Below are 15,246 nucleotides of genomic sequence, written 5' to 3'. Positions count from 1 at the left end.
ATTCTTACATCAAGAACTGCAGCTCCAACGATGCAGGCTAAAGGGCTTCCTCCAAATGTATTACAGTGAAGGTTTTGAGCCAAGGAACTTGCAATCTCTAAAAGAAAAAGAACAACATTGATTACTCTTACAGTTGCCTTATGTTTGGTGACAGTACTTATCTGCTTTAACTTAACTTTTAAGTTAAAGTTGCTGTGCTTCTATACCCTGACTCTACTGGAAATAAAGCGATAGGAAGATTTTTTTTTTCCTGCAAATTATGACTATTTCCAAAACCTATAGTGTTTAGTAGATGCTAAAGACACTTTAAAAAAAAAAAAGTCACATTTCTAACATATGTAGTCAGTTGTGTAGATGTCAGTTTAAGGGGACATTTTCTTCACTAGATTCAGTGAGTCATTTGTATGAATCAAGTAGTTGGCTAACATGCTGCCTTATATACTTGCAGTGCATTGATTAGTAAAACTGTGAATTCATTGAGGATTTCCAGGATCTATTACCAGCTCTACCAATGACTCACAAGGTCATCTCTGCTTCAGTTATACAACTAACCCCATTTAAATAAAGATTTGCACTGGTATAGCACAGCACTTGGTAAAACAAGTGAGTAATGAGAATCCAATTCATTTATCAAGATAGATTGAGACAAAGATTATTAATAAAGCTCAGCTGTTTCAACATGCATCTCTCCAGTAAGTAGTTATTGTATATTATATTTTTTTATTTGCTCTATTTTAATCCTTAGCAGAACAAAACGCATACCTTTTGTTGTAACAACAGCTGCCATTGGAAAGCCATTACCAATTCCTTTTGCCAAAGTAACAATGTCAGGGACTACATCATGTGTTTGAAATCCCCAGAAATGGCTGCCTGTCTATCCAAATCCTGTCTGTACATTTCAAAAAGAAAAAATCCATAAAAATCCCCATCACCTTCTCATGTTTTACAATATGGTTACTGTCCTGGTTTCGGCAGGGATAGAGTTAATTTCCTTCCTAGTAGCTGGTACAGTGTTTTGGATTTAGGATGAGAACAAAGTTGATAACACACCGATGTTTTAGTTGTTGCTAGGTAATGCTTACACTAGCCAAGGACTTTTCAGCTTCCCATGCTCTACCGACTGAGAAGGCTGGAGGTGCACAAGAAGCTGGGAGGGGGCACAGCCAAACTGGCCAAAGGGACATTCCATACCATGTGACATCATGCTCAGTACATAAACTGGGGAAAGCTGGCCGGTGGGGGGGGGCTGCTGCTCAGGGACTGGCTGGGCATCGGTCGGCGGGTGGTGAGCAATTGTACTGTGCATCACTTGCTTTGTGTATTATTATTATTATCATATTATTATTATCATCATTTTATTTCAATTATTAAACTGTTTTTATCTCAACCCACGAGTTTTTCTTACTTGTGCTCTTCCAATTCTCTTCCCCCATCCCACCGTGGGTGGGGGGAGTGAGCGAGCGGCTGCGTGGTGCTTAGTTGCCGACTGAGATTAAACCACGACAGTCCTTTTTGGCACCCAACGTGGGGCTCGAAGGGTTTGAGATAATAACAGATTAACCGGAGTGTATTAAGGAACTTATATCTGTTAGTAGTTGTGGGTCGCAATGTTGGTTTCTCTGTTCTCGATATTGATTTGTATAATCTGCATCGTGCTCTTTTTCCTGCTGTACATGTTAAAGATTGGTGTTGGGTTTTGCAGTTTGCTGTGGTCTGCAGTGATTAGTGATGTCTCGCTTGTGAGGTTTGTTTTTAGAACATTGACCTTGACGTTAGTGTGGTATGTAAACTTCGCAATGAAGCCGTTACTGTACCACGGATACCATTTCGTGGAGACAACTAGCAATTGCAGTAACTTTTCTGAGAGTTTTTTTACGGAGGAAATACAGAATGGCAGTGTCACTACCTTCTTCTATGATGTTTCCTCCTTCATTACAGTAACTTTTCATTATTTTGAACATCCTTGGGTAGTTAAGATACTTCTATTGGTACTTCTTGGGAATATTGTTTCGGTTTTGTCTAAAGTTGGTAAGCAATTTAAGAATATCATCCAGAGATCTGCCCCAAGGCTGAATAATTATGAGTGGCAGGGTGTGTGGGACAAGATGGGCAAGTACCTAGGCCAATGGGCACCCCCAGTGTTTTGGAACTTTACCCCTGAGCAAGTGCAGAATCCTGAAAAGTTAGTAGAATATTTGGACAAAGTATGCTGTCACCCTGGCAACTCCAGAGAGATGCAGATCATTGCACTGTGCTGGGGCCTGGCCCATGCCTACCGAGCCCTGTTCAACACCATTCAGTACCCTCAAAGGGAAGAGAAGGTCTCTGGCTCTGACAGTAAAACGACACGCCCTGCGGCCACTCCGACCCCAGCGACACGCCATGCAGCCACTCAGACCCCGGCGACAGGCCCTGCAGCCACTCCGACCTCAGCAATATGCACTGCAGCTACTCAGACTCTGGCAACAGGCCCTGCGGCCACTCAGACTCCGGTGACATGCACTGCGACCACTCCAACCCCGGCGACACGCCCTGTGGCTGAACCAAAGAACCAGCCTGTGCCGGTATCAGTCGCCCCTGTACACAAGAAGAAATCTTGGAAGCAGAAGTCAGCTCGTTTAGTAAGGGAGGAAGAAGCTTCTTCTAAAAGGGGGCTGGAGGAAGAAGTGTAACAAGACAGATGACCCTAGAGAAGGGCCATCATGAGAACAGCAGGAGGAGAGCCGGCCGCTGACTGGGGAGGAGGAAGAGGAAGAACTCATAAACGAGGCAGTGACCACCTGATCTCTATCCCTGAGTGAGCTGCGAGATATACGAAAAGATTTCAGCCGCCGTCCAGGCGAGCATATTGTCACCTGGCTGCTCCGATGCTGGGATAATGGGGCCAGTAGCCTGGAATTAGAGGGTAGGGAAGCCAAGCAGCTGGGATCCCTTTCTAGGGAAGGGGGCATTGACAAAGCAATTGGAAAACGGACACGAATCCTCAGCCTTTGGAGGCGACTCTTGTCAAGCGTGAAGGAAAGGTATCCCTTTAAGGAAGATGTCATATGTCGCCCAAGCAAGTGGACCACCATAGAGAAGGGTATCCAGTTTCTGAGAGAATTAGCTGTTCTGGAGGTGATTAATGGTGACCTGAACAATGAACAGCTATCCAAAGATCCAGATGAAGTCAAGTGCACACGACCCATGTGGCAGAAGTTTATAAGGAGCTCACCATCGTCATACGCCAATTCATTGGCAGTGATGACCTGGAAAGATGGAGAGGAACAAACAGTGGATGAATTGGCTAGTCAACTCCAGCAATATGAGGAAAGTCTCTCTTCCTCCCTCGTCTTGGCTGTGGAGAGACTGTCCCGGGAGATCCAGCAACTCAGAGAGGATAGGTCCTACTCCTCACCTGTATGGACCAGTATCTCGGCTATTAGGAGTCAGTGTTCTTTTGCTCAAGAGAGAGAATATAAAGGGTACACACCACGGGGCACCCTCTGGTTTTATCTGCGTGACCACGGAGAGGACATGAGGAAGTGGGATGGAAAACCTACCGCAGTCCTAGGGGCACGGGTACGTGAACTGCAAGGGAAAACAATCACAGAAAGGGGTTCTTCCAGGAAAATTGCTGCTCCAGTTTCCAGCGGGCAGTTCCCCAGACAGAGTAGAAGGGCTGATCTTACTCCTGATCTTAATGAAGAGACTTCTGACTCGTACGTACAAGAAATGAGTACTGTGATGAGTATTAGAGGGGCCCTGCCTCCAGCCAGGGGGAGGAAAGGGACAATTGGGTTTACTGGACTGTGTGGATTCGGTGGCCTGGCACATCAGACCCACAGAAGTATAAGGCTCTGGTAGACACCGGTGCACAGTGTACCCTAATGCCATCAAGCTATATAGGGGCAGAACCCATCTGTATTTCTGGGGTGACGGGGGGATCCCAACAGCTAACTGTATTGGAGGCTGAAGTGAGTCTAACTGGGAATGGGTGGCAGAAGCACCCCATTGTGACTGGCCCAGAGGCTCTGTGCATCCTTGGCATAGACTACCTCAGGAGAGGGTATTTCAAGGACCCAAAAGGGTACCGGTGGGCTTTTGGTATAGCTGCCTTGGAGATGGAGGAAATTAAACAGCTGTCCACCTTGCCTGGTCTCTCGGAGGACCCCTCTGTTGTGGGGTTGCTGAAGGTCGAAGACCAACAAGTGCCAATCGCTACCACCACGGTGCACCGGCAGCAATATCGCACCAACGGAGACTCCCTGATTCCCATTCATGAGCTGATTCGTCGACTGGAGAGCCAAGGAGTGATCAGCAAGACTCGCTCACCCTTTAACAGTCCCATATGGCCAGTGCGGAAGTCTAATGGAGAGTGGAGACTTAACAGTAGACTATCGTGGCCTAAATGAAGTCACGCCACCGCTGAGTGCTGCTGTGCCAGACATGCTAGAACTTCAATACGAATTGGAATCAAAGGCAGCCAAGTGGTATGCCACAATTAATATCGCTAATGCGTTTTTCTCAATCCCTTTGGCAGCAGAGTGCAGGCCACAGTTTGCTTTCACTTGGAGGGGCGTCCAGTACACCTGGAACCGACTGCCCCAGGGGTGGAAACACAGCCCCACCATTTGCCATGGACTGATCCAGACTGCACTGGAGCAGGGTGAGGCACCAGAACACCTGCAATACGTTGATGACATCATCGTGTGGGGCAACACAGCAGGAGAAGTTTTTGAAAAAGGGAAGGAAATAGTCCAAATCCTGCTGAAGGCCGGTTTTGCCATAAAACAAAGTAAGGTCAAGGGACCTGCACAGGAGATCCAATTTTTAGGAATAAAATGGCAAGATGGACGTCGTCAGATCCCAATGGATGTGATCAACAAAATAACAGCCATGTCTCCACCAACTAGCAAAAAGGAAACACAAGCTTTCTTAGGCGTCGTGGGTTTTTGGAGAATGCACATTCCCAATTACAGTCTGATTGTAAACCCTCTCTATCAAGTGACCCGGAAGAAGAACGATTTCAAATGGGGCCCTGAGCAACGACAAGCTTTTGAACAAATTAAACGGGAGATAGTTCACGCAGTAGCCCTGGGGCCAGTCCAGGCAGGACAAGATGTAAAAAATGTGCTCTATACCGCAGCCGGGGAGAATGGCCCGACCTGGAGCCTCTGGCAGAAAGCACCTGGGGAGACTAGAGGTCGACCCCTAGGGTTTTGGAGTCGGGGATACAGAGGATCCGAGGCATGCTATACTCCAACTGAAAAAGAGATATTGGCAGCCTATGAAGGGGTTCGAGCTGCTTCGGAAGTGATTGGCACTGAAGCACAGCTCCTCCTGGCACCCCGACTGCCGGTGCTGGGCTGGATGTTCAGAGGGAGGGTCCCCTGTACACATCATGCAACTGATGCTACGTGGAGGAAGTGGGTCGCACTGATCACACAATGGGCTCGAATAGGAAACCCCAGTCACCCAGGAATCCTGGAAGTGATCATGGATTGGCCAGAGGGCAAAGATTTTGGAATATCGCCAGAGGAGGAGGTGACGCGTGCTGAGGAGGCCCCAATGTATAATGAACTACCAGAAAATGAGCAGCAATATGCCCTGTTCACTGATGGGTCCTGTCGTCTTGTGGGAAAGCATCGAAGGTGGAAAGCTGCTGTATGGAGTCCTATGCGACAAGTTGTAGAAACTGCTGAAGGAGAAGGTGAATCGAGCCATTTTGCAGAAGTAAAGGCCATCCAGCTGGCTTTAGACATTGCTGACCGAGAAAAGTGGCCAGTGCTCTATCTCTATACTGACTCATGGATGGTGGCAAATGCCCTGTGGGGGTGGTTGCAGCAATGGAAGCAGAGCAACTGGCAGCGCAGAGGCAAACCCATCTGGGCTGCCGCATTGTGGCAAGATATTGCTGCCCGGGTGGAGAACCTGGTTGTAAAAGTCCGTCACGTAGATGCTCACATACCTAAGGGTCAGGCCACTGAAGAACATCAAAACAACCAGCAGGTGGATCAGGCTGCTATGATTGAAGTGGCTCAGGTGGATCTGGACTGGCAACAGAAGGGTGAGTTATTTCTAGCTCTGTGGGCCCATGACACCTCAGGTCACCAAGGAAGAGATGTAACATACAGATGGGCTCGTGATCGAGGGGTGGACTTGACCATGGACACTATTGCACAGGTTATCCATGAATGCGAAACATGCACTGCAATCAAGCAAGCCAAGCAGTTAAAGCCCCTCTGGTATGGAGGACGATGGCTGAAATATCAATATGGGGAGGCCTGGCAGATCGATTATATCACACTCCCACAAACCCGCCAAGGCAAGCGCCACGTGCTTACAATGGTGGAGGCAACCACCGGATGGCTGGAAACATATCCCGTGCCCCATGCCACTGCCCGGAACACTATCCTGGGCCTTGAGAAGCAAGTCCTATGGCGACATGGCACCCCAGAAAGAATTGAGTCAGACAACGGGACTCATTTCCGAAACAACCTCATAGACACCTGGGCCAAAGAGCACGGCATTGAGTGGGTATATCACATCCCCTATCATGCACCAGCCTCTGGGAAAATTGAACGATACAATGGACTGTTAAAGACTACACTGAGAGCAATGGGTGGCAGGACATTCAAACATTGGGATACACATTTAGCAAAGGCCACCTGGTTAGTCAACACGAGGGGATCTGCCAATCGAGCAGGCCCTGCCCAGTCAGAACTTTTACGTACTGTAGATGGGAATAAAGTCCCTGTAGTGCACATAAAATATATGTTGGGGAAAACAGTTTGGGTTATTCCTGCCTCGGGCAGAGGCAAACCCATCCGTGGGATTGCTTTTGCTCAAGGACCTGGGTGCACTTGGTGGATAATGCGGAAGGATGGGGAAGTCCGATGTGTACCTCAAGGGGATTTGATTTTGGGTGAGAATAGCCAATGATCTGAATTATGTGATGTTAAGTACTAATTATAGTTATAATAGTTATACTAATAATACACAGATATACTAATAATATTATATGCCATACTAATGTTATTACAATAAGAATCACCCAGACTAATGAAGAATAACTTCAGTGAAACCAAGCAAAGCACAGTGATGATGGTACCAGAACTGACTTCGACATGAAACAATCCAACACCACACACCATCTCCATTTTTCCTGCCCTGAAAGATTATTATGACAGATGGAGCCCGAAGTCATGGACTAAATGAACTCACCGAACATTTTAGAGGGATGGCCCACAGACGAAGGGAATGATATCTCTGTGTGTGTATATATATATTAAAAAAAAAAAAAGGGGGGGTGGTGATTAATGGAAATGTACTCGAAAATGTGAGACTTGAGCATGACGCAGATGGTATAGAATAAGGGGTGGATATTGTCCTGGTTTCAGCAGGGATAGAGTTAATTTCCTTCCTACTAGCTGGTACAGTGTTTTGGATTTAGGATGAGAACAAAGTTGATAAGGCACCGATGTTTTAGTTGTTGCTAGGTAATGCTTACACTAGCCAAGGACTTTTTAGTTTCCCATGCTCTACCAACTGAGAAGGCTAGAGGTGCACAAGAAGCTGGGAGGGGGGCACAGCCAAACTGGCCAAAGGGACATTCCATACCATGTGATATCATGCTCAGTACATAAACTGGGGAAAGCTGGCTGGGGGGGGCCGTTGCTCGGGGACTGGCTGGGCATCGGTCGGCGGGTGGCGAGCAATTGTACTGTGCATCACTTGCTTTGTGTATTATTATTATTATCATATTATTATTATCATCATTTTATTTCAATTATTAAACTGTTTTTATCTCAACCCACGAGTTTTTTCTCACTTGTGCTCTTCCAATTCTCTCCCTCATCCCACCGGGGGTGGGGGGAGTGAGCGAGCGGCTTCGTGGTGCTTAGTTGCCAACTGAGATTAAACCACGACAGTTACTTTTTCTTGTCCTTCTATTGTTACTCATTTGCATTAAACTGCAACTACATCTGGAGTCAACCATCGTAGTAGGATCCTTATTCAGATGGCTTTGCACAAAATACTGTTTGTTGCAACTGAATTTTTCTTTCACATATGAAAGAGCTAACATCTCACCAAGTCTTAAGCATGGTGAAATGCACAAATAAGCTGCAGCTTCCATTTCAAAATGGAGAGGAAATAAAGTTGCTTATCACATTTCAAAATTGCAACCCCATGATTGCCAATTTCTACTACTGCAATGCTTGAGGTACGTATCACAGTCACTTTGAAGTGTTTGCTACTATTTCAAAATAGCCTTAGCTAAGCAAATTCTATTTATAAAATGTATTTGCAGAGGGACAGCAATCAACCTCCTTCTAGAGTTTATGTATGGCAACACTACTCATAAGAGCAAGTGTTATTGTGAGAAACCTCACATCACAGCTGGCAATTAGCTGCATATTTGTGTAAATTTTCTGCTCCCAAAAAGGTAAGGACTCAAGTCTGCTACTAACCTTACCTGTGTCTAAAATCAGAATACCACATAGCAGAATAAAGGCAGTAAAAACTGGGAGGCTCTTGTGCTTGGAAAGATACACCGTGTTAACCTTAAGCTATGAGATGTACAGCATTTCATTTAGATTATTTCCAGGCTTCCAGTTTGCCTTCACTTAGATTCTTTTAAGACTACTTTCAGAGGTACCCCAAAGTCTAGACCTCTTATGTCAAAAAACCTCACTTCATCTGAAATACAAATGCCCCCTCTTTCCCATACTAGCTGCTAAGCTTCCTTTAAGAAACTTCTTGGGTACTGAACAGCTCCATTAACACCCTGCCAAGACAAAGACAATGTCTTCAGGAACAGACAAGGAAACAGGGGTTTTACTGGGTGACTATCCTACTATAAAAAAAAAAAAAAAAAAATATATACTAGCAGCCCTCAGGTTTCTGGCCAGTTTCTGGCTTCAGCAGTGAAACTGCTTCAAAATGTTCCTGCTCAGGTCACTTATTCTCATCCCACAGGGCAGTTTGCTGTTCCATTAGTTGTGCTGGTACAAACATTTGTGAGGCCATACTGCAAACTGGATCACTGTAAGACAGAATCGATTAAAGAAACTGCCAAAACAAGTACCTTGAAAACCTACACACTGAGAAATCTAGAAACTGTGTTTGATGACAAAGTTAACCAGAGAATTCACATCCCTTCTTTGGTTAATTTGTTTAAAATAGTTTCCTCAGTTTCTGTTCACCTTGCCAGTTTTCATTTGAATCAGAAATTCCACTCTACACTTGGACTGCAACAGCTTCTTAGACTAAAGTACGCAAAGGCTTAAAGACAGCAAAGACAGAGAACAGCTCCAGTTCACTCTGTGGTTACAGTTCTCACTTTTTTTTTTTTGCGCCTTTCCTGTTCCCAGGATATAGTTTCCATTCTTCCTATTTAAGAACCACATGTACAGCAGTTCTGAAATTCAGGTGAAGCACCAAGAGAATGAATCCTTTGGCCACCGCTTGCTGGAGAGCTGCTAAAAATATAGTGGAGAACATGGCTGGGAAGAGGTGGAAAGAGGATTGATTTGAAGTTTACAGAAATACTAAAGAGAAAAGCAATATGAAATTTGGAAGAAGGTATTAGAAACTAAACAATAGCATGTGTCATAGTCATACTCGCTATTTAAATGCGGAAAAAGTGTGTACATTTAATTATGATTCTCTGTTTAATTTAACTTCATGAGCAAAATTCTAGCTCCATTGAAATCAGTGACAAAAGCTGAAATTTTAAGACAGTGCATTCATTCTTTCAAATATTTAAGGTGTTTAAGGCATAAAAAAATTAAAAAAAAATCAGTAGAAGTCTATGTTTAGGATGTAGCTAAAGAATATCAGATTTGAGTGTTTCACACTATTTGTGCTATCACAATTGAGAAATGGCAAACTACCTACTTGAATTGGTTCAGCGATAAATCCAGCTACTGTATTTGGCACAGAGGTATTCAGAGTATCTTTGAACTGTTCAATGTAGTGGTTGTTTGCATGACATACACCTGTTTACAGGGGAAATAGTTTAAAGGGAATTTGCTTAAAGTGACAAAAAACTAGCTTCAAAACATGAAATGACACATCTAAGTAACAAGTATTATCTGACTGCATGGTAAATATCACCTCTCAAATACACAATAAAAGGCTAAACACTAAAGGAGAGTGTCCCTTATTTTCTCTTAAACCATTTATACTCTAAGGAATGCCAGTTCCAAAACAGCAAGGCAAAGCCACCAGACAATAAAATGTTACACATTATACAGGTCAGCAAGCTGTAGGTTAGAATAAGTGTTTGTGAATCACCTACATCAGAAGGAATAAGCAGACACTTTCTCAGGGATTAATAAACATCATCATAAGACATAAGGAATCATTAGGTTAGTGCAGGTATGAGGATTCTGGAGAATACAGCTGCGTATCAGTCTATATGTGAATTAAAATACTAAAGAGTGCCTGTTGAAATGGGGGGGGGGGGGGGGGGGGGGGGAGTACTGTAATTGTCGTTAACAGGAGAGCAGTAGAGGAGCTTTCACATTGTGCTGTGTATAGAATGTTTTGGCTCATTAAACTTTTTTCCTATCACTGGCTTCAGGTTGTCCTTACTATTCATATTATTCCAAAACAAAAGCTGAAGAGCTGTCAAAACTTCAGAAACAGCAGAAAACACCAATCAACATTTCTTTTCTTCCAGATGTGCTAAACTGAGTTCCACAACTTCCAGAGTTGATCACAACAAATGCTGGAAACAAAGGCTGGGATTTTCAGAAGAAATCTGAGAATATGAAGCGCCACCTGCCCCAAATTTTTCTCAGTGGGAAGCAGGTGCCTGAGGTTCTCTACAATATTTTCTTCGGTTGCCCTTGCAAATCCTAACCAGAGGTCTATATTTCTTGAGGAGATAAATATAACCCAAGCATGTATTTTTATTTCCAGACCCCCAGTATTCTCTAATCTAAAAAAATAAATACTTTTTGTCATTGACCAACCTTCAGAACAGCTGCATTTTCAAACAGTTTGCACTGGAGAATCTCTACAATGGCTGCCTCCCCATGGACCATGAAAAACATCCGGTAACATTGTCTGTCAAGCATAAGAGAAATAGCTACAGATTTGATGACACCTTTCTAAGAGATGTTTTGATCATACCTAGGGATGACTCCAATGAAGAAAACAAAACAAAACAAAAAAGTCTGTTAGAGTCAAAAGGCATAACTAGTTCAAGCGATTTGTCTGAAGAACACTTGTGGAATAATACCAAACTTCCCCCTCAAGGAATGGTAGAGCAGAGACAGAAGTTTTGGAAACAAGTTTAGACTATTCCAGCAATAGTCACTCAATCGATTATTTCCTGTTTTGTTCTTTAAGTTAGTCAGCAGTTTTGGTTATCTAAGATTAATAGCACCATTTTTAGAGCTGCCGGTAGTACTTCAATAATCTGAAGTATGATAAAATCTGCAAAATACAGGGAGGCAGGCAGATCTAGTAGAGTAATTACAGGCTGGAAATTGGGAACTCCTGTCTTCTAATCCTGACTGCTGATGAAACACCACATGATTTCAGGCAACTCATCTAGTGAGCCAGGTTGGGAGTCTGCTATAAAGGAGCCTTCCTAGAACTAGTGCTGTGGCTGAGCTATCACCAGTACAGATCAGAGTAGCTAATGCCAGCTTCTAGCAGACAAAGTCATTCCCATCTGCTCAAGGGCAGAGAGATAACTTATTGCCATTCATCTCCAATGGATCTCCTTAACAGATATGTCTCCTGTCTCGCTGAGATAAGGGGGACAGGTTTTTTTTCATTCCAGGGGAGGATCTACTTCAGGCCAGCTGAAAGCAGCTTTGCACAGATTTGCCAAAACAAACTTGAGAAAAGAGGTTCTGAGCATTATTATTTTGCACTTTACATAGACTTCCATGCAAGCACCAAGCATGACTAAAACACTGTAAATCATGACCACTCGTGTTATGGTTGTCCCGACTCCAAATTAGCAGAAGTAACTATATACAGAGAGGGAAAGGGGACTCTGGCTCTTGTACTTACACAGCAGGAACAGCTACATTGCAGTTTAGTTAGTAACCATAAAGCACTTTGAGGATAGAAAACGTACTGATTGTTGAAATATTCTAATAAACTGTTACCCAGATTATTTAAAAAAAAATAAAAAACCTCACTGTTGAACAGCCAAAGCCATTGGCAACGCCATTCTCAAAGACCAACAGATGTCAATCCCAGCGTGTAAGGGCTGCCTCCATGGTATGCTCCTCTGTGCAAACACACAAAGCACAAGAACATCACTCATTTCCAAAAAGAGACTGTAGCAATATTAGTTCTGAGAAGGCATGCTTCTGAGCTACAAATTATTGGAAAAAATGTGTTTTGAGTGTAACAATGCAAGAAGATTCCTACTGCCACTTTTTGCTCCAGTTTTGGAAGATCCATGACTGCCCATCTGTATTGGTTTCCTGAAATTTCAAATGTTAAAATTGAGGTGATGTTTGCAAGGAGAAGAGAACAATAATTGGAATCGACAGCAATTCAGGTTTTGTGCAAGCACTTCACAAAGTTCTACTGTAGCACCTGAGCCCTACAGAGCAAACATCTCTCTTCTTTGAATCTTGGGAACTGCTGCTCTCTCCAACAGATGCTGTCAATCATTAAACTACATGGTGGTTTGCTGCTAGTTTTATACATAAGTCAAAAGTTCATTAATAAGAATATACAAGCTAGGTGGATACCCAATGTTCTGCTGAACAAAACAACAGAAAAATACAGCTCTTCATAACAAGGCTTTTTATTCTAATATTTGAGGCCATCTTGGATGTGCAAAGAGAAGAACTGCTTACACTGGTGCTTACGTAGCACTCACCCCTGCACCACTGTTTGTGTACCTGTGCAATGAACTATGGTTTAGGGATCTGGCAGAAAAATCAGGCAGCAAACCAAACAAAACAAAAAAATCTTTCTGCCAGATTAGTTTTCAGCCAGAGCAGTTCCCTGCTGTGGTTCACTGCACCGCTATTCCAGAGGTACCTTTGTACCCCCACAAAGGGGGGCACTGCAGGGGTGGAATGAAGGAAGAAAGTAGCAATTGCTGAAGCTTGCTCTGGCCCTGAACCAAGGTCCACTGAAGCACACCCTGAACACAGAGACTAAATCATTTTCTAAATAACAAAAGCAGAAATTGCAGGTTGTGTTTTGTATGCAAACTAGTCCTAATACACTGTATCAAATCTTCAACTCCCATTTTACTCCTCTTTGTCAAATAAAATAACTTTATAGTGTTCTCCTCAGCAGATCTGGAATTAAAGAGTTCTCTATTATTTCTTGTTTTAGGCACATAGAGACTGATCACACACACACAATGAGTTTTGTAAAGATCGTATCACCATTACCTGAAAGAGATGATGTCAAAGTTACAAGTATATAGCCTTGCCATGAATATAGATAAATCATTGGCTTCTGACCCACTGTTGGTTAGATAAACCACCTATGGGAGAATGCTTAGGATCAGTACAGCGCACAACCACCACCTTTTGTTTGGCATCACACCATGTCACTTAGTAACATTATGAGCAATAACCTACCACTGCCACAAGGTAACTTCACTGCAATAAACTTAGTGTTGCCCATACACTACAGATAAGAACCAAGATCAATCTGATCTACTCTGGGAGAGTACAGAAAGTCTTTAAGAGTTGGAGTCTTTGGGTTTTCCATCTCACATCTAAGATGGAACAGTGATTCGAAGAAAAATGAAAGTGTCTGGGTCAAACTGAACATGACTGACTGAATAGAAATAATCTTCACACAGGTAAAAATGGCTGTACAACATCCCTGCATGTTAATTACAAGGAGCGATACACACAGATACAACCGTGGAACAGAAGAGGTAAGCAGAGCTTGCTTTTTGGGAGCCAACAAGAATTAAGGGGATATCCTTAATACAAGTTCTGAGATTTGAAAACAGCTCAAATTCTACTGTTGCTGCTTTTAAAGTTAAATTTCAGAAGTGACTGAGATTCTCCACTGCTTAAAACTATGCAGATGCTTTACATTATTTTTTAACACTCTTTCCATTTTTAAAATTGTGATAGCTTCACACTCTTCTGCTAACCCAATTTCATTTATGACCAATTTCTTTTACCTGAAAACAAACACGGTATTTTTCTTACTGTTTCTGGGCACATGAAGCATGACAATTATGTGGTTTATTTACTTAAACGTCAGCAAACCTCACTACACAAAGTACTGTCAAATACTTTTCACTGTTAATTTTCATGAGATCAAGCAATTTAAGGCTGGCTATATATAAGAATAGTTAACATCATCTTAGTTCCTTCAGTAATGTTTAAGCCAGCAATGCTCCTTCACAGTGACAACTGGAGGGAGAGATCTAAACAGAACAGTAGCTTGGGATACTATGCTTATCTACATCTGGGTCTAAAGAAAAGGCCTTAAGGGTCATAATCTCTTTATCTGACAGTCTGTAGCCCCCATACAGGTTTTCTCTCCACAGATATCGTGGCTCTCATTTATTTATTAAATATTTTTATAAACAGACACCCCCTTCACCCGCCCCTGCTCCTGTCAGAAGCAAAAGTACCATAAGTGGATCTGGAAGAAGTGAAGTTAGCTTCTCAGCATACTCCTGTATTGATGGGTACATGCAGATATTGGTGGTATGCCACAGGCGAGCAAGCTGTTTCTGAATAGCCATAGTTACCTTCCTACATGTAGCACAAGATGAGACAAAGGGATTCAGTTCTACACACATGTGCACACATACATGCACACACCTACCTCTATTATTAATTCTGAAAATGCAGATACTGCTTCATTTGCCAGATGGATGAACAAATAGACAAAATTAATGAATTCTCCAAAACGTAGTGGAAATTGACCCTAATATAAGTGATACATGACAATTCAGTGAATTATATTCTGGTTTTAGGCTCACAGTGCCACAGATTAACAAAGAACAAAACCAACATTAGTATCTCTTCCTGTATTTTATAGTATAAATCAAATAGTAACAAACTTACAGGTGACAGTGACCAACACTGACAGCGACAATCCCAGCAAAGAGGTCAAGGTATCTTCGTCCTTCATAATCAAACAACCACTGCATATGTCCATAAATCCAAAACACAGCACTATACCAGCTACTAGGAAGAAAATTAACTCTATCCCAGCCAAAACTAGGACAGTATAGCAACAATGGCTTCTTGTAATACATTCGCAGTGAAGGAGAAATATTTTATTCACGAG

The 15,246-nt window shown here is 43.0% G+C and overlaps 1 pseudogene; it reads right to left on the bottom strand.

The window, feature by feature from the left end:
• The window catches only part of LOC143171889 (alanine--glyoxylate aminotransferase 2, mitochondrial-like), a 20,107-nt pseudogene extending 4,861 nt beyond the window's left edge, over positions 1 to 15,246 (bottom strand).

This window comes from Aptenodytes patagonicus, chromosome W (genome assembly GCF_965638725.1).
Source record: "Aptenodytes patagonicus chromosome W, bAptPat1.pri.cur, whole genome shotgun sequence".
Lineage (NCBI taxonomy): Eukaryota > Metazoa > Chordata > Aves > Sphenisciformes > Spheniscidae > Aptenodytes > Aptenodytes patagonicus.
Note: the sequence above shows the minus strand (reverse complement) of the source record. Positions and strands in the feature narration are given on the sequence as shown.